Source organism: Heteronotia binoei, chromosome 21 (genome assembly GCF_032191835.1).
Source record: "Heteronotia binoei isolate CCM8104 ecotype False Entrance Well chromosome 21, APGP_CSIRO_Hbin_v1, whole genome shotgun sequence".
NCBI classification, from domain to species: Eukaryota; Metazoa; Chordata; class Lepidosauria; order Squamata; family Gekkonidae; genus Heteronotia; species Heteronotia binoei.
Genome location: NC_083243.1, coordinates 67,283,343 through 67,311,036, shown reverse-complemented (window position 1 = coordinate 67,311,036; position 27,694 = coordinate 67,283,343).

Genomic DNA, 27,694 nt, shown 5'->3' with positions numbered 1-27,694 from the left:
GTAACCAGCTGTGAACAGAGTGTATTTACAGAGGGGAACTTTGTCTCTTCAGATTTCTGTCTTCTGTGTCCCCTGAACAGTCACTTCTGAAGATCAAAGAAGCTTGAGATGGCATAGGACAAGGAAAGCTGAGAAAAGTACCCCTGCCGCCATCTTTTGTCTAAGTTGTAGCTCCATTCATGGAACAATTCAGACAAGAACAGGGAATGACAATTATTGTAATTCCCACTTATTACTAAAGTCACATCCCACATCATCCTGAAGCACAGAGCAGCTTCTCAAAGGACATCAATGGGAAGAGGAAGTTGCAAAGATCACTTCTGAAAACTCATTTCATTTGCAGTTTACAGAATCTAACATTTGAGTTCAAAAAGAAATGAATGTTTCATAACGTGATTGTCGACAAACTCATGTAAATCAGCAAGTGATACCATGGATGTATGAATCTGTAATGACTAAGCTTAGGAAACTATCACATTTATTTCTGCTGATCTGATACACTGAGAAGTGTTGCTTATACACTTCTTTTGCTAATATTAATGCTACAGTCTTTGTTCCCTTTTTTGCAGTTTCTTAGCATGATAAATTCTCCTTCTGTAGAAATTATCTTCCTCTTATCAATTCAATATATGAATCTGTTATTTGCAAGGTACTTTGTGGATAGTCTCTCACTGAATTTTTTGTTTAACTATGCATTTAATAAACAGTATCTTGTTGAACACTGGGAATACTATTTTCTTTGAAAATAGGTGTGCTTTTTTCATTGTGGCATTTGATGCAAGGGCAAGAACATTGCTGAAAATGAACTCTCATCCTGTGTGAATATCAACAGGGAGTGCAAATGAGACTTATGATGGGTTCTATTAAGTATCACTAGGAATTTATTTTACATTCTATACGGTATTACATATTTTATTATTTTTATTATAACTTAGGGACATCTTAAAATTTAAAGTGTATCCTAAAATTAACTCTGTATACTGTTAATGGATTTCACATGCCGCTTAGACTGCTCTGTTGGTAAAGCGATACATGGTCTAGGCCGGGCAAGCAAAATTTGCTGGTTCACTATCAATACACTGGGCTTGAGGGCCCAAACCAAATTAGATACTGTATGTATGTATGTAAGTATGTATGTATGAAGAGAGAGAGAGAGCGCAACCCATCAGCAATCAGTATTTTTTAAAATGTGCATGAGATTTATGTGTTTAATATATATATATATATATATATATATATATATATATATATATATATATATATATATATATATATATATATATATATATATATTGCATTGCTGTTTCCTACATTTATTTTTATCACAGAAAAAATTGTCCATGAAGTTTTAGTCAGGCACACACGTGCCCATACAGTCACAAAGTAAAGTACTGTGTGAACACTTATTTTACAGATGTAGTTCTTAGTACATTTCTTCACACTCACAGTACGACATCTAGCACTGCTTTGATCATTGAATTCTATATACTTCCAGCTGGTATGGTACTTGAGAAAGTTCATGGGGATGATTTGCGCAAATAAGATCTGGTGGAAATGAAATTATCAACTGACCTTTATTAGCTCATTGAGTTTTATGGTATAATAGAGATAAGAGTTCATAATTTCTGCTGCCACCAGTTTGAGAAGGGGTGTCAAACTCATTTGTTATGAGAGCCAGATCTGACATAAATGAGACGTTGGGCTGAGCCATGTCGTGCTGTGCCGTATGTGTTCCTATTTAAGATTAGGTTGCAGAGATATAAACTTTATAAAGGACACAGACAAACACAATTAAATATTAAAAAAACACCTTAAAACATGCTTAAAACACTAGTGCTCGTTGGTCTTAAAGGTGCTTTCTTTGTATTTCTCCTGTGGGATCCAGGGAACTGGGCAAAGGAAGCTGACTCTTTCCCTCCCTTCCCAGGGGATCAGGAGGCGGGGAGCCTCAGTCAATAAATGGAAGAGAGGCTTGGCTCAGTAGCTCATCTGTGCAACTGAGAGAGCCTGGCAAAGCAATCTCTGTTTCCTCTCCCCTTCCTCCCAAAGGGAGGAGCCTTCACCAATGGAGAAAATAGAAGTTTTGCTCTGTAGCTTCTGTGTGATTGAGCAAGCTTTGCAAAGCAGAAGTATCTTATGCAATACAAAGTGCCACAAGGCAACACATAAATAATCTCAAAGTCCAAAGAGTCTTGTAAAAAACCACTAAGGTGTGGTCAAGCCATGATAGTTTCAAACATGAACGGAGCGGTGAAAATATGTTCAGAGGATGACTGCAGCACAGTCCTTCTCTCTCCTCTCCACCTTCCGAGCATGACGATGAAGATAGAAGCTCTCAACGCATTCGTTGACTTGGCTTGCTGCGCATTTCAAACAACCGCCCGAGGGCAGTTCCAACTTTTTCAAGAACCTAAATAAACATATTCACATAAACCTCCAGTGTTACAATGTTAAGAAAATGCAAACAATGATAACTTTATTACTTACAAATTAATGAAAACATCCTCCTTTGTACTGAAATTAGGAAAACATTTCTACAGTGGCTCATGCTCAAGGCGAATGCTCAAACAACCCAAACAAATGCTAGCAATTTGCAGCACCTGCTTGGTGAATCCCACATGGTCTTAAAGAAATATCAACCCCACATCAAAGCCTGTGTCTCAAATTTCTTTAAAAACAGGATAAATCATGTTGTACATTCAAACCATCTGGTTCTAGAGATTGTAATTTGTGAATCCATTCTGCCTCCTTCTGTAAAAGAATTTTATGAATGTCCCCACCAGAGGATCTGGGTTCAATTTTTTGCAACACAAAAAATCTAATGGACTCTGGGTCATGTTTACACATTCTAAAATGATCAGTAAGTGGAGCACCTGGCACATCATTTCTTTTTTAAATTTAAATTTTATTAAAGAAATTTAAATAACATTCCAATAACCAAAAACACGCCCCAACATGGGGTCTACGACATTGCCTTACATGTACCGTCACACTCAATATTATCAACAAATTTTAACAAAGAAAAAGGATCTCTCTCAAAAAAAGCATATAGATCGGGATTTCAAAAACCTATAGATTACATCCAATTCAAAATTAATAAATCATAAAATTCACATATTTCGCCGGCAGTTTCCCAAATATAGTGTCAGAGCTATTTACATAATAACATGCTCCAAGAGATTGCTCTTTAAGGGTCTCATTGTGCACCCGACATAGGACAAGAACAAAAAGCATAATATATGGTGGCCCTAGTGGAACAATTAGAAAAACCTTTAGATCTAACCCCATATCCATATCCTATTCTAGGCTCTGTGAATAAGGAAGAAACCACCATATATTTGCAAGCTTTACAATTCTTGCAGCGAAAATGTCCAAAAGGGTTATTGTCAACATGTATCCTACGTTCGTTTGAAAGCCACTAAAGCCAAAAGTTGACAACCCGGTATATGCTGGACCACATGCCAATGTTTTTGCACAATATTTCTGATAGCTGAAGCTCTAGGGGTAAAATCCAAAGACCACATGAGTCTGTTACCAATGTTCTGCTTTTCTTTGTACATAAATAAATCAGAACGGTTCTTAACTCCAGTCCTCAATCTGGCTTGCCTCACAATTGTCTGGGGATATCCATGTTGGGTAAAAAAACCCACTAATCCTTCTACACCCGTCATCAAAATCTGCAGGTGATGTGTTATTCTGTTTCAGCCTGAGAAACTGGCCATAAGAAATGTTATTGCACAGACCCGGTGGGTGAAAAGAAGAATTATGAAGGTAAGTGTTTCTATCTACAGTCTTACGAAAAATTTTAACTGCTAAAGTATTATTAGTTTTCCTGTAAACTAACGTATCAAGAAAACTAATAATATCTAAATCATATTGGGCAGTAAACTTGATGTCTCTATGAAACGAATTCATGACCTCAACTAAATGGGGAATGGTATCAGCATGCCTAATCACCAGAAAGACGTCATCAATAAACCTAAAATATAGCTCAACATCTCCCCAATGGGGATTATGTTGAGGACTGCATATATATTCCTGTTCTAATTTGGCCATAAACATTGGCGAGCCAGTTTCTGAGACTGAAACGGAATAACACATCACCTGCAGATTTTGATGACGGGTGTAGAAGGATTAGTGGGTTTTTTACCCAACGTGGATATCCCCAGACAATTGTGAGGCAAGCCAAATTGAGGACTGGAGTTAAGAACTGTTCTGATCTACTTATGTACAAAGTTATCATTGTTTGCATTTTCTTAACATTGTAACACTGGAGGTTTATGTGAATATGTTTATTTAGGTTCTTGAAAAAGTTGGAACTGCCCTCGGGTGGTTGTTTGAAATGCGCAGCAAGCCAAGTCGACGAACGCCTTGAGAGCTTCATCATCGTGCTCAGAAGGTGGAGATATCTTGCATAAGGTACTTTTGTATAGAAGGTTATTGAAGTAAATTTATTCAAGATATTAAGTGATTTGTTTGGCCACACAGTTGCTTTGTTGTTTTGGTTTGAATTTTCTACTGTGTTCTGCTTTATTATTGTTAGGCAGAAGGAAGCAAGAGAGAGGGAGAAGGAAGCAGATGACAGCCAGTTGCTCGGGGGCCTGATAGGAGCCCTCCAGGTTCTAATTCAGCCCCCATGTTTGACACCCCTGAGTTACAGCCAGTGCTCCTGCTAAACTGAATTATTTATTTATTTATTTTAGTATATTTCTATTCTGCCCATTCCCCATAGGGCTCAGGGCAGAGTACAGCATATGGTATGACTGCAGAATTAGTATGAGCTAGCTCACATTTTTTTAACCTCCAGCTCACACATTTTTGTATTAGCTCAAAAAAAATGGCCTCAGAGCAAACTAATTTATGCAGCAGTTCACAATTTTAATGCCAGTAGTTTACAAAGTAGAATTTTTGCTCACAAGACTCCACAGCTTAGAAGGAGCATTGGTTAGGGCATAACACACTTTATGTTACATCCAAATGACTTGTAATCACCAGTTTCATTGCAACAAATGGTTTCAGGATATCTTGTATTTGAAGAATATTTGGGGCATTTTCTGGGACAAATAAGAATTACAATAGACATTCAAATGCAACCAGTCAGCAATCAGCATTTTTTAAAATGTACATGAGATCTAGGTACTTAATCTAAAGTCAATGCTTACATCAACAGTTAACTGATTAATAGATAGGGGTATGCATTCAGATATTTCTGAGCCATAATCAAGGCGCTTTTTTTTAGCAGGAACACATAGGAATGCAACTCCAGCTGGCTTAGCATTGGGGGTGTGGCCTAATATACTAATGAGTTTATGCTTGCTTTTTCTACAAAAAAAGCCCTGGCCATAATTATTTCTGAAATTTCGTGTTTTATTTTGGCTTGCAGATATGTCGAACAGACCGAGGCATTTCAATACCAAAATAGTTGGGATTCCAAAATTAACTACTGAATGTTTGGGGGAATTATTTTGAGAATATCAGAGCCCTCCCTTCCTGCTTTGGTTTTTTCCCCCTGTTCCATTTCCTGGGAAACAGGGTGAGTGGAATGAGGCAATTCTGATCTGATCTCAGAGAAACATAAGCAGAGCTGGATCTGGCTAATGAGGCAATCCTCTTTGGCAAAGAGGAGGAATCAGAGGGGTTTCAGAGGGACCTTGGTCAACCACTTCCCAGAAAATGCTCCTGCAATCTGAACCCATTCTCTCTTTCTGCTGGCACCCCTGAGCAGCAAGGGTTTTCCCCCAATCTGTTCTGCAGAGGAGGATCATACACTCACAGCTGCCAATGTGGGTGCTCCACAAACTCTGTATTTCCAGAAGATATAAACACCCAGGTGTGTAGGGCAAGGGTTGATCATGGAAGAGACCTTATTCATCTGCTATCCAGGCTCAGGAACCATTTGAGAAAGCACCACCAGGCTGTGCTTCTTCAAGGGGAGAGAGGTGGTGTTGGAGTGGCCATGCAGTAAAGGGGGGGGTCATTCCATTACCCTCTCTGTTCTCCAGGTCTCCATGCAAGAGGCATAAAACATCTGTTTGGTACTGTAACTAGGATGCCAAAGGAGCAGCAGAAGCAGCAGAAGCAGCAGAAGCAGGGAGTGCAGAAGGTTGCTTGCCTGATTGGTGATATCCTTGGATAGAAGTCCATTATCCATAGCTCAGGACCTTGGGTTCTGTAGGCTGCTCCAGTTCGTATTTCCTTGGTACATAGTCCTGCTCTCATTATATTAAGCAGGGCCATGATGCTATCCTTCTACTGAGCTGCCAAGGAGTTTGTGAAGTTACAGCTATTCTAAGCTGGGGAAAGGACTTCTGGACCAGATTCAAATTGCAGCATGCATGCCTTTCACTGTCTGTGTAGCAGTGACAATCCTAAGAAGCTGTGGGTAAACAGCAGAGCAATGCTGAGAAGGAGGAAAAGAGCCATCTGGTCAGCTACACACTGGCCTTGCTCCACAGCCAGATTGTGGACATAGAGTACACTGTGGCCATTGTCTCAAGTGCCTTCCAGCAGCAGTTAGAGGACTGGGTAGGCAATCCTCTGATCAAGAACTTAATGATGACTGACAGTGGTGCCAACATTAAGGCAGTTATGGGCATTATGGACTAGGAGGAAATTTGTTGCACAGTCCACTTCCTTAACCAAGTGGTAACAGATGCTCTTGGTTTGGGTTCCTTGGAGAAGCCCAGCTAGAATGCTGGACTGTGGCATCTGCTAGAGACCTAAGAGGAGATCACACTGTGCGAAAACCAGCAGTCTGTTGCTTGAGAAGCAGATGCAGGTTGGCATGTTAGAGCATTGCATGTTCAGCAACATGATCACCTGCTAAAACCCTGATTACATTATGTTCAAGCAACTTACAGAACTGAAGCATACCCTGCGTGAGTTGGCCATGGAGGCCAGCATTGGACAAGAGGAGAGATTGTTCAGCAATGAACAGTGGCTGATGCTTTCCCAGGCAGGACTTGCCCTAAGGACTTTTAAGAATTCACTCCCCTAGACACTTCTGCTGGCCTCCAGAATGGCTACACATAGGTAAAGGAAGACAAGCCTCCCCTCCAGATTCTGCCTCCCATACTGGTATTGAGTTGCTACAACTGAACATGAAAATTTCATACCATGTCTAACAGCTTTTGATAATCCCTTACCCTTTGATGGGTCTATCCCCTATGAATTTGTTTAATACCTTAACAAGTGGCCTGCACTACATTCTGTGTCAGTAAATTCTGGAAGTTCATTCTTCATTGAGTGAAGACTATTTTTGTTTATTCTTACTGCCTGTCAACTTCACTGGGTACCTACAAGTTCTAGTACAGTTGCCAAATCAAATTCAAGAAATATCTGGGGACTTTGGGGATGGAGCCAGGAGACTTTTTTGGGGGGGGGGGGGTGGAGCCAGGAGACATTGGGGGTGGAGCCAGGAGTAAGGTTGTGACAAGCATAATTGAAATCCAAAGGGAGTTCTGGCCATCACATCTAAAAGGACTGCACACCTTTTAAATGCCTTCCCTCCATTGGAAATAATGAAGGATAGGGGCACTTACTTTGGGGGCTCATAGAATTGGATCCCTTGGTCCAATCTTTTTTGAAACTTGTAGGGTATTCTGGGGAGAGGTCCTGGATGTTATGCTGAAAATTTGGTGCCTCTACCTCAAAAAGCATTTTACCCAGAGCCCCAGATACCTGTGGATCAATTCTCCATTATACCCTATCCAGGGAATCAGTCTGCATAGGGAATAATGGAGTGTCCAGCAAACATTCCCCCCCTCCGCTTTCTGATGACCCTGAAGCAGGGGGAGGGCTTCCAAGCCCAGGGATCCCCTGCCCCATCTGGGGTTTGGCAACCCTAAGTTCTAGGGTTATGGGAAAGTGAGAAAAACTTACAGTCTACTATCTCTACTTCATGGCTAATTTCATATCCCTCTATTTTACCTTCCCTGTCTTTTCTTTCAAAGCCCCTTAGCTTTTTTCTTGCAGAGGAAACAATCACTTGATTATTTTTTATTCCCACTTTCCGCATTTTCCCCATTATAGTGGATGTAAATTATTTTCAGGCATCCTGAGGAAAACTAATCCTTTTTATCCTCCATTTTTAGCTACTTTTTTATTAATTCCCCGATTTTTGAGAAATGTATTATTCCTGGGGCTGTCATATTGATTCTGGGGTTCTGGCTAAAAGTCCAAAACGAGACCCCAGAATCACCTCTACTCCACTGCTTGGTCCCCATTGCCGGGGCTAAGCAAGGGGTGGCTCTTAACCATTTGAGGTGGACAAGGGCCAGTACTGCCACTGGAAGCCAACTTCCTGAGCCCCATATTATGCAGGTGGGTGGTGACAGCAGCCACTCAGGTGGTTTTTTGCCCCTCAGTTCTTGATCCTGGAGTGTCTGCCCCTACTGCCCTTTGAATAAGACTGCCCCTGCCTTCTGAAACCAAATGGTTGTGTTGGACTTTAGGAGAAGTCATCCATTTGTAAAACTAATGGTATCATTTTACTGTGCTCTGGTTAGACCTCACCTAGAGTACTGTGTTCAGTTTTGGGCAGTGGAATTTAGGAAGGATATAGATAAACTGGAACATGTCCAGAGTGGGCAATGAAAATGGTGAGGGGTTTAGAAACCAACACCTATGTTGAGGGAGCTGGGTATGTTTAGCCCATTGGCCCATTGTGTGACCCATTGCCTTCCCCGGGTGGTATTGGAGGGCGTATTGGTTCCCTGCTAGGAAGATGGACCACTGCAAGACGGTGACAGCATTTGGGGCATTTGGCAGTAGGAGGCAAAGAGGCCAGGAAGGGTTTATGGTCCATGAGGAGGGTGAAGGGCTGGCCATAAAGGTAATTATGAAACATCTTGACTCCCGCTACCATGGCCAGACCCTCCTTAACAATCTGTGCATAGTTGCACTCCAATTTCTGTAGGGACCTGGAATAGTAAGCCACTGGGACCTCTCAGCTGTCAGGCAGCACGTGCGCTAGGACTGCTCCCACCCCATATGGAGAGGTATCACAGGTCAAAATGACAGGCAGCTGCTCATTGAAATGTGCCTGCAAACTGTTGGAGGTGATGAGATCCTTTGCCGCCTGGAAGGCAGTGGCTTGCTGGCGGCCCCAAACCCACAGAGCCCTCTTGTTCAGAAGGCTGTGGAAAGGCTCAGCCATGGCTGCCTTGTGGGGTAGGAAGGTGTGGTAAAAGTTCAAGAGGCTGAGAAAGACTTGCAGCTCCTCCTTGTTTGTGGGGGCTGGTGAGTCACAGATGGCCCTGACCTTCTCCTGAGAAGGGTGGAAGCTGCCAGCATCCACCGGGTAGCCCAGGAAGTCTATTTTTGGGACCCCCAGGAGGCACTTTTTCTTTTTGACCTTCAGGCCCGTGGAGTCAAAATGCTGGAGCAAAGCGCAGAAGTGGAAGGTAAACTCCTCCTCAGTGGCGGCAGTGATCAGCATATAATCAGGGATACCTTTTAAAAGACAGTCCATTAAGTTCTGGAAATCCCCCGGAGCCACGCTGATCCCAAACAGAAGGTGCTTGACTTTGAAAACGCCCCTGTATGTTACAATCATTTGTGCCTTGACTGTGGCAACATCTACTGGGAGCAGCTGATAGGCCTGGGCCAAGTCCAACTTGCCAAAGATTTTAGCCCCTGCCAGTGATTCCAAAACGTGGCTGACCACTGGGACCATGTGGGCATGGTCCTATAGTGCCCTGTTAAAGGTGCATTTATAGTCTGTACAGATGCAAACATAGACATCGGACTTTACTGGGGTGACTATGGGTGTATCCCAATGTACATTGGCGACCGGCTTCAAAACCCCTTGCGCCACGAGGCAGTTTCAAGGCAAAGGGGATGCACTGGGCCTTCAGCCATATGGGCTGCATGTTGGGGCTAAGCTGCAATGCTACTGGGGAACCCGTATAAGTCCCTAGGTTCCTATCAAACATGGATGGGAACTCCCCATAAATTTGCTGAAAATTCATGCTTGTGGGGGTCTGGTGGATTCCCGTCACCCGAATTCCCAAGGGACCAAACCAAGCCCGGCCTAATAAGCTACAAAGCTTCCCATCCACCACTAGCAAGGGTAGAGTTCCTGACAACTGTCTGTAAATTACCCAGAAAAGCCCGACCCCTAGTATGGCAATTTCCTGCTTCTGGAAGTCCTGGACAATGACTGGGAATGGTGCAGCTGGGGTCCCCCAAGGCACAGTTGTCTGAGAGTCTGGGCCAAGATGACTGTATAGGTGGCCTCTGAGACTATTTGCATTTTGCATGGAGCACCCTCTATTTGGACTGTGGTTTTAAGTTTTTCTGGGGAGGGAATAGAAAGTTGGCATACCTGACTGGTCATTGCTGTGAGGGAGTGCAGTTCCTCTACAATGCTGACCTCATGGGGTCCGCCATTTTGTCACTTCGTTGCTCCCCTTGATGACTGGTGGGTTGATCTGGAATGGCAAACTTGTGCCAGATGGCCTGTCTTTCTGCACTGGTTGCAAACAGCATCCTGGAATTTGCAGGAGCAGTGCTCGTAGGGCTCCCCACAGCTGGCACACTCTCAGGCAAGCGCTGTTTCAGTGGCACATGGTGACAGGTGCTTCGAAGCCGCATGGTTAAGTTTGAGGGTGTCGTCGCCATCGGAGTCCTCTGAGGCAGATGCAATGGCGGCCTGGTGTACCCCGATCATGAGTCTCTTCTTGTGTGATTTCTCGTAAGCGTCATCATCACTGAATGCTTTAGTTAATGTGAGGTCCTTGTGGATCGCCAGCTTTCGCTGCATCTTTTCATCCTGGGGGCCGGTAATGAAAAGATCAAGTAGGGCTCCTTCAAGGTTCAAGAATGCACAATGTAGGGTCAGGAGGCGGAGCTCCACAAGGAAAACAGTGGCAGTGTCCCATGGCCTCTGGTTCCACTTGTAAAATTCAATGCATCTGGTTGTGAGTGTTGGCTTGGACAAAAGGTGGTTGGTTAGCTTCTCCACTATCGCCTTGTACATGGCATCCTTGAGTGTGGCAGGAGAGATGAAGCCCTCAGCCAACTGCAAGGTTGCTATACCGCAGATGCTGAGCAGGAGCGACTTCTGGTCTTCATCGGTGATCTTATAGTACCGGATGAAGTAGATCAGCCACTTCTCCCAGGTGTCCAAGTCTTTGAGGTGGTCTGGGTTGAACACCCGGATGTAGCCGTGCATTCTGGGAGCAGCAGCCATGGTTGGGCTGGGTGTTGGTGTCAGTTGCACAGCGGCGCTGGAGCTTGGTCGATGCCTGTTGGTCCTGGGCTTCACTCATCCAGATCCCATTCTCATCATCACTATAATATAGTGGGTTCAACACAAGGAAGAGGCGAGGTGGTAGTGATCATAGCTCTTTATTAGGTACAGCAGTGGTTTCCAACCTTTTTGGCACCAGGGACCTGCCGGCCCACCCACTGCGGCCCCAGGGCTAGCAGGGTGGGGAAACTGAATTTGGCCTCCCCCCACACCATGCATCCTCACCACCCTGCCCCCTTTGCAGCGCCTCCTCCCCCCTCTATTTTTATGATGTTAAACAGGGAAAGCGCCTACAGGGCTCTAGCTCACCCCCTCTCCGTGGCGGCAGCAGCGAGCAATCCTCTGAACAAGCGGCGCTGCCCTTGCCTCCGGAGGCAAGGGCAGTGCCACTTGTTCAGTGGTCACTCCCCACTGCTGCCACTGTTTTCCCTCAGGATCAGCTGATCCGTGGGGGTGGGGGTGAGCTTTTAAAGAGTCCAGAAAGCTCTTTCCCCGGCTTAATATCATAAAAACGGAGGGAGGCGGAGGTGACATGGGGGGGGGGTGAGAGGCTGCAGGGCGCCATGGGGAGGCAGTGAGGCTGGTGGTCTGGTTGCTGATGGGCCATGGATTGGCATCGGTCTGGGGCCCAGAGGTTGGGAACCACTAAGGTACAGCACAGTATAGGGCTGAACTCAAAAGACTGGCTAACTGGGCCCACAGGGCCAACTACGTACAACTCAGGGTTCCTGTACAAGCACGTTATTGGATCATTCAAACCAGCAGGGGCCCCGTAAGTGGAGCAGGGCAGCAGGGATTTGGATCCTGCTGCCCATTGTTCCCGAGTTCCCAAGCTCAGTCCTTATGGCTCCAATGAACCCAGCAGGAACACACAGATAAGTCTTCACTTTGGTCCGCATACACAACAAGTAAGTCAGCATTTTTTCTCCAGGCCAGTTTGGCAAGGGATCCTGGAGGTCTTTCCCATGTTCTGCCCATACAGCAGGAGTCACTGAGGATGCATGTGTGTGAGCGAGGTATTTGTGAAGTTCCTGCATTGTGCAGGAGGTTGGACTAGATGACCCTGGAGGTCCTTTCCAACTCTGTGATTTTAATAACACTTATTTTGATCATATGGAACATTTCTATTTGAAGGAAGGGAAAGTTATATTCATAAAATCTCCCCTACCATTGCAGTCCTTGAGCTGCTCCTGAGAGTGCTCTCATTTACGAAAAACTCATTTACCAAAAACTTTCTTAGGCCTTTGGGGACTACATACAAAGCAGGAGCCATCCTCCACAGATGGAAATTCTATCAATGGACATTATTTTCTGAGATCCAATTATCAGTCAACAGACCAACACTTACATTTCATACCAGGTTATGAAAACCACTCCTGTTAAAGATGACCTCTCTTTAATTCTTAGCATGAGTGGTAACTTTTGTTTATTAAATTGTAACTTATTTCATGTTTTTAGTATGCATATTTATTTGAACGTATCAGACAATTAGTTAATTGAATTGGTAAATTAATTAATTAATGGAAAGGCAAATGGTGAATCAATTAAAATTCATTAATGGTTTGACAGCCCTAGATGTTATTAATGATATTTCAATGACTGGAAGGACAAGTGATGGCTAATGAAATTTCTGATCCCCCCCCCCTTAATGACAGTCAAAATAGGGCAAAGATCTGGCTCAATGTCATTGAAAAAGCTTGAAAAAGCAAGACCTTCATGGCTTGAAAAGGAAGCTGAAACCCTATGGAATTCTAAGTGCAAATTCTTAATCACATAAGGAACTGCATGCATAAACTTTCAAAGCTGAAGTAGCTTACTGAGCAGCTTCAGATACACCACCCCATATGATTGTCAATGAATGAGACAGCATTGATCAGGGGGATCTAAATGCCATTCCACCATTACCACACAGATTATTGATAATTTCATTGAAAATGTCAGTGAAATTGTGCATGTGCCTCAACTTGAGTTTATCAGCCTTAGGAAATGCAAATATAGCAGCTTGGTTTGTTACTATTTACTACCCAGCAAAGGTTACAACCGCCTTTTGGATGCACCCCTTAACTTGATGAGGGGGTTTGTGTGTGTCAACAAAGTTGAGAGCAATATTGTAAGGAGATTAGATCTTGTCAAGAGGTTGAACTCCTGGCAGGCTCACTCAAGACAACAGACTCAGATGCATCCACCCCCTTAAGGAATTAATGGCTGCATCAGCAAAAGAGAACAGTTCAAATGGTGATGGAGGTGGAGGAATCTTTGAAGTGTAGTTAGTGCACAGCAGCAGTAGTGGAAGGTGATGCTGGTGGAAGATCTTTAATAAACAATGGCAGTGCCACTTCTGCTAATTTTGGTCAGTACTGTGCAGAAGGTGGCAATGGTAAAGCACTTCTGATCATCTCTTACTTTGAAAACCATATGATGAGAATAGCAGTATTCTTAATAATGTAATTGGACTTAGGGTGAAAGGACATTGTTATTGACATAAAAGAATGCAAAAGAAACTAGAAAAGATTTTTGTGTAGGGAAGTGTCACTGGTGACCAAGATAAAGATAATTAATACCATAGTATTCCCTATTACATATGGAACTGAAAGTTAGAAAGCTAACTGGAAGAAGGTTGATTCATTTGAAATGCAATATTGAAGAATATTACAGATACCATGCATCACCAAAAATATAAATAAGTGGGTTCTAGATCAAATCAAGCCTGACCTCTTCATAGAAGCTAAAATGGTTAAACTGAGGCTATCGTTCTGTGGGCACATTCTGAAAAGACAAGAGTCACTGGAAAAGACCACAATGCTAGAGAAAGTTGAAGGTAACAGGGAAAAAGGAAGACCCAACACAAGATGGATTGATTTAACCAATTAAGTAAAGACGTTCAGTTTGCAAGACTTGAGCAAGACTGTTAAAGATAGATTCAATTAATAGATTCACCAAAAATCAGAAGCAACTTGATGGCACTTAACACAAAAACAAATCTTACAAATCTTATAAATCCTACACACTCTATATATTGATAGCACCACCCCAAATAAGTATTTACCTATATGTATAGGCTTTGTTTTTTGCTAGAATAAATTGTTGCTTGGACACAAATATACCACCTTCCTATTTACTAAGGATTAGTCTACTGATATGCTTTGATAAGTAGAGCCCTGTCATTGATATTTCTGCCTTTTATATAGTTTCCTGCCTGAAAATCTAGCTTATTGTGCCCTGACATACGTGCTGTTGCCTAGAAGCTATATTTGTTGACTGCATTAGCAAGAGACCTGTGTTTACTGCACAACTGGAAATCATTTTTGTGATCTTACTAAGAAAAAATGCATAGCCTTGTATCAAGTGATTATGCTATATATACAGTTCTTCATCATTCATTACTGATCTCTCACCCCCTCAGTATATGCATACTCCTCACCAACAGATATGCATGTGTAAAAAAAGGCAGCAAAGAAAAAAAAACTCTGCTTACGTATGACTCACCTTGAAGATAAACTATATTGCTATAAAACAAATAAATTTACATTTTAAGAACTTATGTCTCAGTTCAGATAATTTTAAAGTAATCTTTATTCTTTTGTAACTAATCTGCCAAACTTGTGGACTGGTTTTGATCATATTTGTGCAATAAAATTGAAAATTTCAGCTATGGTAGGTAATCAATTTTAGTCACCTCATCTGTGTTTCCAATCTCATTACAGATTGCAATTTTCAGTGCAGATTACATGATGACCCATCAGTGACTTTGTTGTTTCTGAATTACCGATTCCTTGCCTACTGCCAGATAAGAACAAAGCCTATGCATCAGTCTGACAGCTTGCAAACAGAAAATGGGCTTGTAGGATTGGATTTAAATCCCAGGTGTAAGGGATAATTACCACATCAGTCATGCAGTAACTGAAAAATGGTATTTCAACAAGAAAAATTACATTCCTTTTATAGTGCCAACAGAAATCATTATTTGAGGCTTCATACTGATTCAGTGTATCATTACATGTGCACTATACTCATTAAATGTAATGTTTGTTGCAACATAAAAAGTTATTGTTTCAGATACTTTTTCTGAAGCAGGTAGCTTAAATTTAAGATTTAGCAAACCTTGAAGATGTAGAGGTCATTTTAGCTATAATATATATCATGCTGCTAGAATAACACTGTAACACTAGGCTTTCAAGACATCATCTGTTGTGGACTGTGTATGGAAGAAAAGGGAATAGGGAGGATGGTTGGAGAGTAAATCCTAGTTTTTAGCAACACCATCCATCAAATTTGTTAGAGACTTCTGATTCATTAAAAGAAATAGTGAACCAAACTTTGTGAAAAATTTCACTTGCTGCAAACGGAACATTCTGTTTTTACATCCCTTTAGAAGATGAAGATGAAGATGAAGATAGAAGATGATATTGGATTTATATCCCGCCCTCCACTCTGAAGAGTCTCAGAGCAGCTCACAATTTCCTTTACCTTCTTCCCCCACAACCGACACCCTGTGAGGTGGGTGGGGCTGTAGAGGGCTATCCCAGCAGCTGCCCTTTCAAGGACAACCTCTGCCAGAGCTATGGCTGACCCAAGGCCATTCTAGCACGTGCAAGTGGAGGAGTGGAGAATCAAACCCGGTTCTCCCAGATAAGAGTCTGCGCACTTAACCACTACACCAAATTGGCTTTAGCTTTATATGATTTTCAAAGAGATGATAGTCAAGAGAAAAGGGAATATATCCTAATTGTTGAGGCAACTGAGCCATTTTTCCTTCTTCTGATTCATTTTATTTGACTAGTTTGTACTGAATATGGATGTGCATTTGAATTACATCTCCATCCACATGCTGCCCCAAGTAGTTATATATAATTATGTGCAGAATTACCACACAGTTCTGGCAGGTAATGAGTGTACTACCATGGTGGGTATCTGTATGGTTGCTGAGGCAACAGGTAAGAAAATGGGAGAACTTTGTTTACCCTCAGAGATATCATTACAAAACTAAATATTATTGGCTACATGAAGCCATGGCATCATCTTGCTCCCTACATGATCTCCAATTGTCTGCAATCACTTAGTGAGGAAGTAAAAAAAAATGATGCCAGAACAGTGGCAGAAGAAGAAAACAATCTCTTCAGACAGATATTAAATAATTTCATAAACATTTTTCTAACCACCTCTTTCCAAAACACCAATTTATTCAACAAAAGTTGAATCTCACAAAAAATGTGTACAGCACCAGAAAAAACAAGTTAAACCATAAGAAAATGCCTGTTTATTTTTAGGGTTTGTAGAGTCTTTCGGGATCAAGTGCCGTGTTCTACTGGAGAAAGTTTTCCTTCCAGACGTTTCGTTCTCAGCTGCGGAGAACGAAACGTCTGGAAGGAAAACTTTCTCCAGTAGAACACGGCACTTGATCCCGAAAGACTCTACAAACCCTAATGTTGTTACCAGCCGTGAAAACCTGAAATTCTGTTTATTTTGTTTCACTAATATGTATCTGATGACCTCTTCCATTTTTCTCTCCCTTTCTGATTGAGCAGCCCTATTTATTTCTTTTTTTCCCTTTTGCATAACCATGGCTGGCCCACCTTGTCACAGTATGAAATTTTGCTGCTGGCTCAGCCCAGAAACCTGAGGAAAGGGTTGAGGTCCCCTTTAACTTAAACCATGAAATGAAGGGAAAGGTCAGGTGAAATGAGGGTAAAATTTCTGAGATAAATCAATATAGACACAGACTATAGTTCATATGTTTCAAGCAACTGAGAATTTCTTAAACTTTTCATAATGACTTAAAATAAAATGAAAGACTTCTGTTTCAGTGTTTCCCAAACACTCCAGTATACTTTCTTGAGCATATCTGGTTCTTTTGGTTTCCAGAAGGCAGGGATACTCTGCCCAGTACACAAACTCCTTCACTAAACACACCAGTACTCTTCTTGAGTTTTAACTGGCTCCTCTGGATTTAAAAGGCAATTTCTTAACACACTAGTCCAAGGATCTCTCCACTCTTCAGAGCTATCTTCCTGTTTTAACTGAGTAGGGAAATTCAAACACAAGAGTCTAAAGTATCTAACATATAAGGAATTTTGATTAAGGATAAATTAAGTGGGAGGGAGAGACTGAAAAAAAAATTGGCATGGATGTAGAGAAGAGATAAGTGGTTAATGAATACTGCAACTGGTATCTACTGTTTGTATAAATTGTACATAGACCCATTATAACAAATCAATAATGGCATAACAAAGATGTGTTAGAATAGCTGACCAGATCATATGTGGTAGCTCCAACACTGCAGCTCTCAAAAGAATTAAAAATCAAGTTTGGTGATTTATGTAAAAGAGAAAATGCTGAGGAATATTTTGATTTTCATGCAGTTTGCTTAGCTGTTTCCTGAAAGATTCAGGTAAGAACACTGGGCAGACAACGTTTGGCTTGAAAATCATGAAATCTGGTGAAGGTTTATTGTTCATCATTAACTGTAATATGTAATACATCTAAGGAAATTTCAAGAATTGTTTATCAACAAAATACAACAGTACATCTCTTTAGTGATAAATCAGTCTGCACTTGCTTTGTGTAAGCCAAAATGCCCTCAAAACGAGGTTGGGGAATTAGTCAGGTGGGCACCTGGCTCACTAGGGATCTTTTCCCAATGTATACAAGATACACATCCAGAGAGTAATGCTTAAAATGCTTGGGGACTCTAATTTAGTAAAATCAATTATAATTTATTGGGAAAATATAGACTTCCATTCAAGATAAAATGCTCATACAATCACACATACAGTCCTAGGAAATATAGATAGATGGATAGGGGAACAAAAAGGGTAGACACACAGGGTAATATTTACCTATCGTAGTCTTCGAGGAAGGCTCCAATTGGTGACGAGTGAGGGCATGGGTAAAGGACCTGAAACTGATCAGGAATCAGGGATGGATCTATGCAGCGGAAGGTGGGATATTGATAGAAGCACACCTGTGGGTAGCTAGTCCACAGGTTATAAGGACTCTCTTGAGCCCTTAGGGGATGGGAGGTACAAGGGAGTAGAAAAGGGAGGCTCTGCAGTGACCATAAGGGCTGGACTACTGCAGTAGCCAATAGAAAGTTCATTGGTGGAACCTAATTGGGTGCTTGCTCTTGACCAATGGACTTGCCTGGATCCTGTGTACCTGAGAGAACTTTCAGGTTAAAACGGCCCCGAGGGCAGCTCCAAAGTGACAGTTGGGAAGAAGAATAGAGGTAACTACTGGGTGGGGGACACTTAAGATTAGATGGGCTTATCTAAAAGGGTGACAATAGAGAGTCATATGTTGGCCTAGGTAACACCCGACTTAGACAAAGGACTTGGCCCTTGGCTCAAGATGGTCTTCCTTCTTCTGTCTTCTTCTGGGCACTGGTCTTTGTTCCATTGAACAAAGAGAGTGACTGTTGGATAATTAACCATTCTTTGGGTAAATGGGTTGCTTGTAGGCTAAAGATGACATCTGGTGTGTACATGAGCCTTCTGTTACACTGAAATGGAGTCAAGCCTGGCGGGAAGATGGCTGCGTGTGGTGTTAGCCCTCCACGGTGGATTCCATGGTCAGTGCTTCATAACCGTTTGCCTGGATAGCTCCTTGGTGGAGCAGTTTCTTCCACTCCATGACTGGCATACGGGACGATGGGAAGACGTCCGTTATGCTAGTAGGCACTCTTGTACCAGTCTAGGGTGCCTAGGTAACTTGTGGCTGCTTGTACACATAAGTCCTTTAAGTCCCTGGATAGGTTTGCCCACACTCTCTGGCCAGACGTGTGTGAGTTACTTCTCCAGGTGCTCTGGCAACCATGCTGGTGACTACGATGTTCGGAAAGGGGTTTTTTCCCTCACATTTGGGATGGGAAATGAATATATAAGAAGTGGAACGTCAACCCAGAATGGGAAATATTTCTTGCTCTGCTGGTACTGCTCATGAATGGTCAAGCCAAAATGGCCTGAATATTAATTTGAAGAAAGCATTTGGACTGACCCAACCACATAAACAACCCAGTCTTTTTTAAAGCATCTCAAGTATGAAAGAAGAGCATCTAATTATGGTGGTAACGTATTTCACTTTGACAGCACTTAAAAGTAGTGCATTTGTGAGGGTAAAATGGCACCACCAACACAATGACAGAAAATGGTGTGGGTCTTTGGCAAATGGTAGTTTGTGTTTCAAGAGAGCATCAGGTTATATTGGAGTGAGGATGTGGTTGAGGCAGATCTACACTACTGCACGTATTACATCATGCTTCATTATCAAATAGCCCATTTCGCTACAGAGGTTTTTAAGCTCTCAGTTTTGTCATCCAGAAGTCATGATTCAAAAGGTTCTTTATGTACTGTTTTACTTTGATACTATTTAATATATTTAAAATATTTATATCCCACTTTCTATTCAATCAGCAGAACTCAAAGTGGCTCATTTCTATCAGTTTTGTTGATGTGCATAGAAAAAAACTGATATACAATCAATAAAGTTGTACACATCTTTGCATGAAGATTTTTCTTTTGCTCTTTCAATTTTTGTACAGCACTTACTTTGTTAGATGCTTTTAAGATAAGTTCACAAGGCAGACCTATAAGGACTTGTGAGAAGTGGGTATTGTCTTATCTCCCTTCTTACTATCACATCTTGCTCCACATTCAATTCTGTCTCCAGCTTCCTCCCTACCCCAGCATCTCCACTTTTGACTGGTCTGCCTGTTCTTACCCTCTTGCTGACCTGGCTTCTGTAGTGAAATTGTAATTAAAATAAGGTTATAAGTCCTCTGGTGTGTCACTTTTTAGGTTATACTAATGGGCAATTCCTTTTATCAGCAATTACAGCTTAGCTGGCCAGGCACTGTTGGCCTTGAGAAGAAGATATTGGATTTATATCCCGCCCTCCACTCCGAAGAGTCTCAGAGCGGCTCACAATATACTTTACCTTCCTCCCCCACAACAGACACCCTGTGAGGTGGGTGGGGCTGGAGAGGGCTCTCACAGCAGCTGCCCTTTCAAGGACAACCTCTGCCAGAGCTATGGTTGACCTAAGGCCATGCTAGCAGGTGCAAGTGGAGGAGTGGGGAATCAAACCCGGTTCTCCCAGATAAGAGTCCACACACTTAACCACTACACCAAACTGGCTCGCCAGAAGAGAGACAAGTGTGGGAATTTGAACGCTCCTTTTCTCAGATCCCCCCTCTATCCAAAATAGATCAGTTTAATCTTAATGCCAGCACATAGAAAACACCAATTTATTTAACAAAAGCATGGCTCTTTGTTGTGATGACCTAAGCTAGCAGGAGTCTTCTGATTGGCTAGTTTGGTGTAGTGGTTAAGCCAGTTTGGTGTAGTGGTTAAGCGCACAGATTCTTATTTGAGAGAACGGGGTTTGATTCCCCACTCCTCCATTTGCAGCTGCTGGAATGGCCTTGGGTTAGCCATAGCTCTCGTAGGAGTTGTCCTTGAAAGGGCAGTTTCTGGGAGAGCTCTCTGAGCCCCACCCACTTCACAGGGTGTCTGTTGTGGGGGAAGGAGATAAAGGAGATTCTAAGCCGCTCTGAGTCTCTGATTCAGAGAGAATGGTGGGGTATAAATCTGTGGTCTTCTTCTTCTATTGGGTTCCTGCCCTGGGGGATATTTCTTATAAAAACTTATGATTTCCCCTGGTTGTCAGGTCTCTTCGGGATGCAGACTGTCACCACATCAGTCTGAAGGAAGATTCTCCAAGATTGCTTCTCCTGGGTGGTCTGCCAGAATGCTGCGGCTACTGTTTTCTGACTGAGCTCTTTGGTAATCTGCCTTCTAGATGCACCAGACATAAGAGTGTACTAGAAGTTTTACTGTCTTTATTGTCTTTCAGTTAATTGCTTTTCTCTTTTAGAACTATGCACCATTTTAATAAACTTTCATAAACATTTTAAAACTGTTTTGTTAGCTGCTGCTTAAATCATGGCAATCAGGAACCTTGGCTCTGAAGTTCCTTGCTACCAGGGTTTGTGTCTGTTTTGTGTCAAACTCTCTGCTGACAGCCTTGTGTCAGGCTGAAATGCAAAAGACAAGCCTGGCATTACCGCTTCCTTCCCCCTACCAGCTCTGGCTTCCCTATCCCTATCCTCTTCTGCCCACTTTTTTCTCCTCCTTCAACAAGGCAAAGGAGAAGTGGGAGGAAGGAAGCAGTCTAAAACCAGGTTCAATATTCCCTTCTTGGTTGCTCCTGATGGCCATTGACATGTTTTACTGTGTCATTTTAGACTGATGATAAAATGTTTCCAAAACTTTGAGGGGAGAGGGTTGGGGGACGCAGGGTTGCACAAGTGCCAGAGCTGCCAACTCTGGGTTGAGAAATTCCGGGAGATTTTGGGGCAGAGCTAGAGAGGGCAGGGTTTTGGAAAGGGAGGGGAGGATCTCAACACAGTATAATGAAATAAAGTCTACCCTCCAAAGCTGCCATTTTTTTCTGGGGGAACGGATCTCTGTGTTCTTGAGATCAGTTGTAATTCTAGGTGAACTCCAGACCCTGCCTGGAGGCTGGCAACCCTAAGTCATGTGCAGATGTTGCTATTAGCTTTTCAGGAGGTTGTATCCTCATTTTTTAAAAAAGATGGAGTTCCCCTTGGATTTGTAGAATCTCATAAGCAGCTGCTTTGTGTGGATTTGCCTGTCCTTATAGAAACCAGCTCTTGTTTATTAGAGATAGGGATAATGATGTGTATACAGTGGGTTTTTTTAACCTATGTGTGCTTTGCTAATGTAGAAAGGGTGAAGCTGTGGCACACTGCACATGGACAGTGCTCTGTGCAGAAGAGAGAGAGAGAGAGCACAATGTAAGATCTGTTCTGATCCTACTTCAGAAACCAGACCAGGTAATTCACAGCTCCAACATGTGGGAAGATATTCTGATTTGGAGAATTTTGGAAGCACCTGAGAATGAGACTGGTGATAATCTGTACCTGCAAATGTGAAAGTGGTTTGTTCACAGGTCTAAGCACCATGGAGTTCTGGTGTTTTCTTTTTTGGCTTCACACTGCTGGCTGTCTCACAGGTGCTGCTGTCCTGGCATATTAATATTCACCTAGGAAACTGAAAATAAATCGAAATTAATATTTTGTTCTGCTCTAGAGAAACCAACCCCAGCAGTGCTGTGTGGTGAATAGAATTTAACTGCATGAGTGCTATCAGCAGCACCGTACATGTCATGGATAAATTGTAGGGCTGGTGCATAGCTGAATTGGGGATTATAAATTATGTTCTAAATTCATAGCATTTGGAAAACCAACATATTTCATAGCTTGCACTTGGCTTCTGCTTTCATCACAGAATTCTCTGTACTCAATCACTTGCACTAAACAATGTTGCCCAGTCCTTTTGTTTCAGTCTAGATGAACTGAAACACAGGAATAATTTATTCCTTTAAAAGAAAGAGGGGAGAAACACCTATACTCTGTCATCTAAACCAGTGCTCAGTTTATACAAAATAGTTCCTCTGTGTAGATAAATGTTCTTGTATTGAGGAATGCGGAGAGGAGCATTGGCAATGGCACAGTGTATAGGTGCTTGATAAATATTGTACGAGATAAACATTGCCACATTACAGCATTAAAAAAAAAAGACACAGAATGCAGTATTTGTTTTATTCCCACTCACAATTAATTCTGCTTTGACTTTTTTGTTTATATCCTTAGGATCAAAATTTTCAAACACAGGCAGCTAACTCAAACCAGCAAAATATAAACACAGCAAACAGGTAAATGTGCATGCAAAAACAACAATTTACACTTGCAAAACAGGTAATTTCACGCACTAGCAGTAGCCTGCACATGCAATTACTCATTTTGTTCATGCATATGCAAGATTCTAGAACCCAATTACCTGCTTGAGGATGTGCATATATTTTCTAGGCAGAAAATCTGAGTGCTGATATTTTGCCCCTAAATAAGTTTATGGTTGCATAAAACTTTCCCTAGCTCCTTCAAGGGTGATTTAATGCTGCCTACTCTTTTGAGTCTTGATTACTACCCATGAAGGCAAGCATGTATTTACCATGGGTATTCAGAAGGTCAGCTCTAGGAAATCAGATTTTCCAAACATGCCAATCCTGAATCCCATTTTAATAATACACAACTGAATTTTTAAACAGAGCCATATACTCTGAAAGGAAATCTATCCAAAGGGGGAAACCAGTTAGGAATCTGTGGCTGTCAGGAAAGTACCAGAGGACAGAGCATGTTTTTTCTATCTGCAGCTCAGAACTAGATGTGTACAGCAGTTTTTCTTGTCAGACAAAGTAGTGAATTAGACCAGGGAAGGACTTAGTACTGCTAATTGCCATTATGCCCCCCAAATGAAGATACAAAATAAAATGTGTAGGTTAATTATTATAATCTGAATGCTGAACTCCCCCAGTTTGTGGGTTCCCTATATGACTATCCCTTGAGGTTTGCCAGCATTTGGGCAACTGCACCCTGACTCAAATTTTATAATGGCCAGGCCTTGAATTCACAAGGAGCTCATAGGAGGGTTCTTCTGAGGGTTCCCCCTCTTCCTCCCCACCTACCTTGTCCATTGAATAGTAGGTGCAGCTGCATAACAATCCCTGCATTAGGAGAGCAGGCAGCCAGCCAGCCACCAGGGGCTTTGCCACACTCCCAGCAGCCCTCATTAACCCCTGGAGAAGCCCACACCACCCTTTCTCCATTTCTTATGTGATTTTGGGTGGTAGGTGGCTTGCTGGCCTTTTGACTGTGGGGGTGGAGGTGGCCAAGGAGAGCTCCAGGTGAGCGAGGCCTGCTTGAGCTGGCTGGATCTCTAGCCAACCCAAGCCTCACTCACCCGGGGCTCTCCTTTCTTGCATCAGGTTGCTTTTGGCTGGTTGGGGGACAGCATTCACTAATGAGTTATGATAATGAGCTCCACCACCTATTTTTCTACAAAAAGACCCCAGAATATGGCCATAGGTCTTATTGCTTTTCCTGGCCTGCACCAAACCTATACAGAAAGAGGTTGCCCATAGCGTTACCAGGTCCTTCCAGTGAGGGATGAAGGGACTTACCAGGAGAAAGAGAAAGGTCCAGCCCACATTGCTAGTGTTGCATAGGAAGTGATGTAATTGTGATAGTGACTTCCAGGTGATGCTCTGATATTTGAGAAAAAACTCTATAGTAAAACCAGCTTCTACCATAGAGTTTTTACCCAAATACCACAGCATCACCTGGAAATTGCTGGTGAGATGTCATCACTTCCTATGTGAAATTCATGACACGGCCTGGGCTTTTCTCTTTCTTCTGGTAAATCCCTCCCCACTGGCCAGCTGATGAGTAGCTGGGGAGCAGAGCTGGGAGGCAGGGACTCCCACCTCCACAAGGGTGTCTGACAACCGGGGAGGTGGGGGGCTTTGGTTTACATAGGCATGACAAAACTTTATATACCTCCAATGAAGAAAAGGGAGGGAGATGGATGCTTAAACAGATTGCAACTATTGTCCTAACCAAAATACAAGTAGCAAAAGATAAGGGAAAGTATTAGGTTTCATATATAGATCAGTCCTAAACAGCAGGTGCAGATGGCAATTTTCAACAGTTAAGTGATTACAGAGGCAGCAATTTACCTAAGAAACTTTTATAATAATCCTAGTATTCAAATAAAATTAATTTCCTCCTAAAATAATGTGCTCTTCCCATGTTGGTATTCCAAGGAAAAAAAACATCTTGGAACTGAGAAAACTGAAGGATTATTCCTAAATAGAAATGTGAGTGACAGTTGAGGGGGTGAGTGGGAATAGAGGAGAAGGAGTCCATATTAGGGGAGGCTGGCAAGAAGATCAAATCCAGCTTGCCAAAAGGCAGGAAAGAAGTTTGGAGCTAAAAAGATGGAAGGTGTGATAGGATGCTGAAGCATGGTATTAGGAAGGAAGGAGTAAGGAAGAAATTAGTTCATGCGGTCTGTCCTGAAGAACAGATCGTGATCTCCTGCTGGTGATGAGAAAAGGTTCAAGGATTGAAACAAAAAGGGAGGCATTTTATAACTTCCACAGGGATAATGGCTGATCATTGCACTGGGGATGTATCTGGAACTCTGTGTTATTGTCTGAGATTTCTTATGGGTCATGTGACTCAAAGTTGCCAGTGACAGATATGTTGGGGCTCTTGTAGGACAGTCTTTCTGACTGGCATCCAGCCTGAGGGAGTACTGATGTGTCAGGAGATGAAGAGTGACTGAGCCTTCAAGGAGAAGCTCACAGTGTGAGAGATATTTCTGAGATGACTTAGAAAATCTGGGTTTTATCCCATAAATGTTGTGGCCAGGGAGTAAGAGGCCTCAGAATTTTGATTAAGTCATGTTAGAATTGCCATGGGAATCTGACATCTTTCTTTTGCAATTACATTTATTGCATGTAGCCTGGTCATGATTCTCTGGCTAACTTTAGAGGGGCATGCATTTTACAAGCCACCACCACTTTCACATTGTATGGGGCAGCAAGGAAATTTGAAAAATTGAGAAATTTTAGACTGAGACTCATTTCACACTCAACCTATGCCACTCTCATGTTCATCTTCTCAGCGTGGCATCCTTCCGATTTCCCACTATATGCCCTGGGACTGCAGCAAAGATTGGCGTTTAAGTGCAGCAAACCAGTTTCTGTTTGATGCGCTTAAATGCTGATCTTTGCTGCAGCCCCGGGGCAGATAGTGGGAAATCAGAAGGGCACCATGCTGAGAAGATGAACGTGAGAGCGGCGTAGAGTGAGTGCAAAATCGGTCTGAATGTTCCTCCCCTATCCAAGGCAATGAGAGAGCCTTGTTCAAGAGCCCTTCAAGCCAGCATTATCCTAGTCTCGAATTTTCTGTCTTAGTAGCATGAAGGTGGGATGGATACAACAAACCACCTACCATCTCTAATCTGAGTCAGAATAAGTGCAAATGGGAGGGGGGATGAGGATGTTTTCCCCCAATAAGGTGCTCTAGAAGAGGCATTCTTGATCTAGCCCTCCCACTTAGTGGAGAATGCTTTTTCTAGCGTTTCATAAAATAAACAAGAGACCCTGCAGTGGGTAAAAGGATGGCTTTCCACACAGTGTGTAGCTCAGCACAAAGCTTTCCACCTCCTTCTGCTTAAATGGCAGCCATCAGACAACAAGCTGCGGAAGAGTGACATCTGGCTCCTTAGCACACACTGCAGGCTACTGTGCTAATGACTTTGGGGATGGGTCTGGGAATGTAATGGAGTTTGTTGGCTATCTGCTGTGCACTATCCTCCAGCTCTTTGCATTCTGTTTTCCCAGTTCTCCTGAAACTGGATCAGCCAAAAAATGTGCAGAGTTTACATGGAAACCTTTGTAAGGCAGTTTACTTCTCTGTCTCTGTAAAAGTTTGAGGGCACAGTGCTATAGCCTTTTTATAGGGAGATGCCCTCATTGCTTCCAAGTACCTCCTTAGCTATTACAAACCTCTTAAAAGAGCACCAATCTTGAGAGGCTCCATGAAGAGAAAATATCATTTAGATTGTAATATATTGAGATTGTAAACTCGGGGCAGGAGCTGTCTGTGGCTGATGTCATTCTATAAAATGCAAGGGTGCTGATGGAGCAGCACACATCAAAAAGACTGTCATGGAATACTTATGCTGTGAATCTGGAAACTATCATCTACAGTTTCATTAGCAGTAACAGTAATGCTAAAATCAGTTATTGCTCTACAAAAAAACAATCTCCATCAAAAAGGCAATGGCATCTTTGTTGTGACATTAAAACAAACTTAATCAGAAAATGCTTCTGCTGTTCTAAAAAAAATAATTTCTAATCATTTCCTTTCTTATCTTCTAATGAGTATTTGCTTCAGAGTATAATGAGGCTTCGATGAGATTGAAAGGGCCACCAGAAGGGCCCTGCATCTATTGCAGAAGTATACTGCCAATAACAAACATTGCAAGACGGGCAGGAGTCAAAAACAGGGTTCAAGCAGTTCTTTATGACAAGTGTGTGCAGGGTACATGGCTGTGTCCCAGTTAAATCCAGTTTTCAGTGCATTGATCCAAACTTCTGATTGCACCTGGTACACAAAAAAGGCTCCTTAAGAGTCTTTACCTTTCAAATGCCTCTCTGTTTGTTAGAGGTTTGTTCCAGGGAAAATCCAAGTCTCCAAAAGCCCTGTTTTAAAATCTAATCAGTCAGTCAGTCAGTCAGTCAGTCAGTCTCTCTCTCTCTCCCCTAGCTGTATATGACAGCTAAAACTGAAGCCCTGAATAGGCATAACGTCTTACCAAAAGTTTCAATGCAGTTTCAGTTACTGCTAGTCTCCATCTACTCCAGTTATGGAAGCCACACAAATACACATAAAAAAGAGCATCATTAAAAAACAAAAAAAAAAATCACTATTTTTTTCTTTGCATGCGCTTAAGTGTTTTCTTTCTTTTTTAAAATCTTTTTTATTAATTTAGTTGTTGAAATATTGGGAAA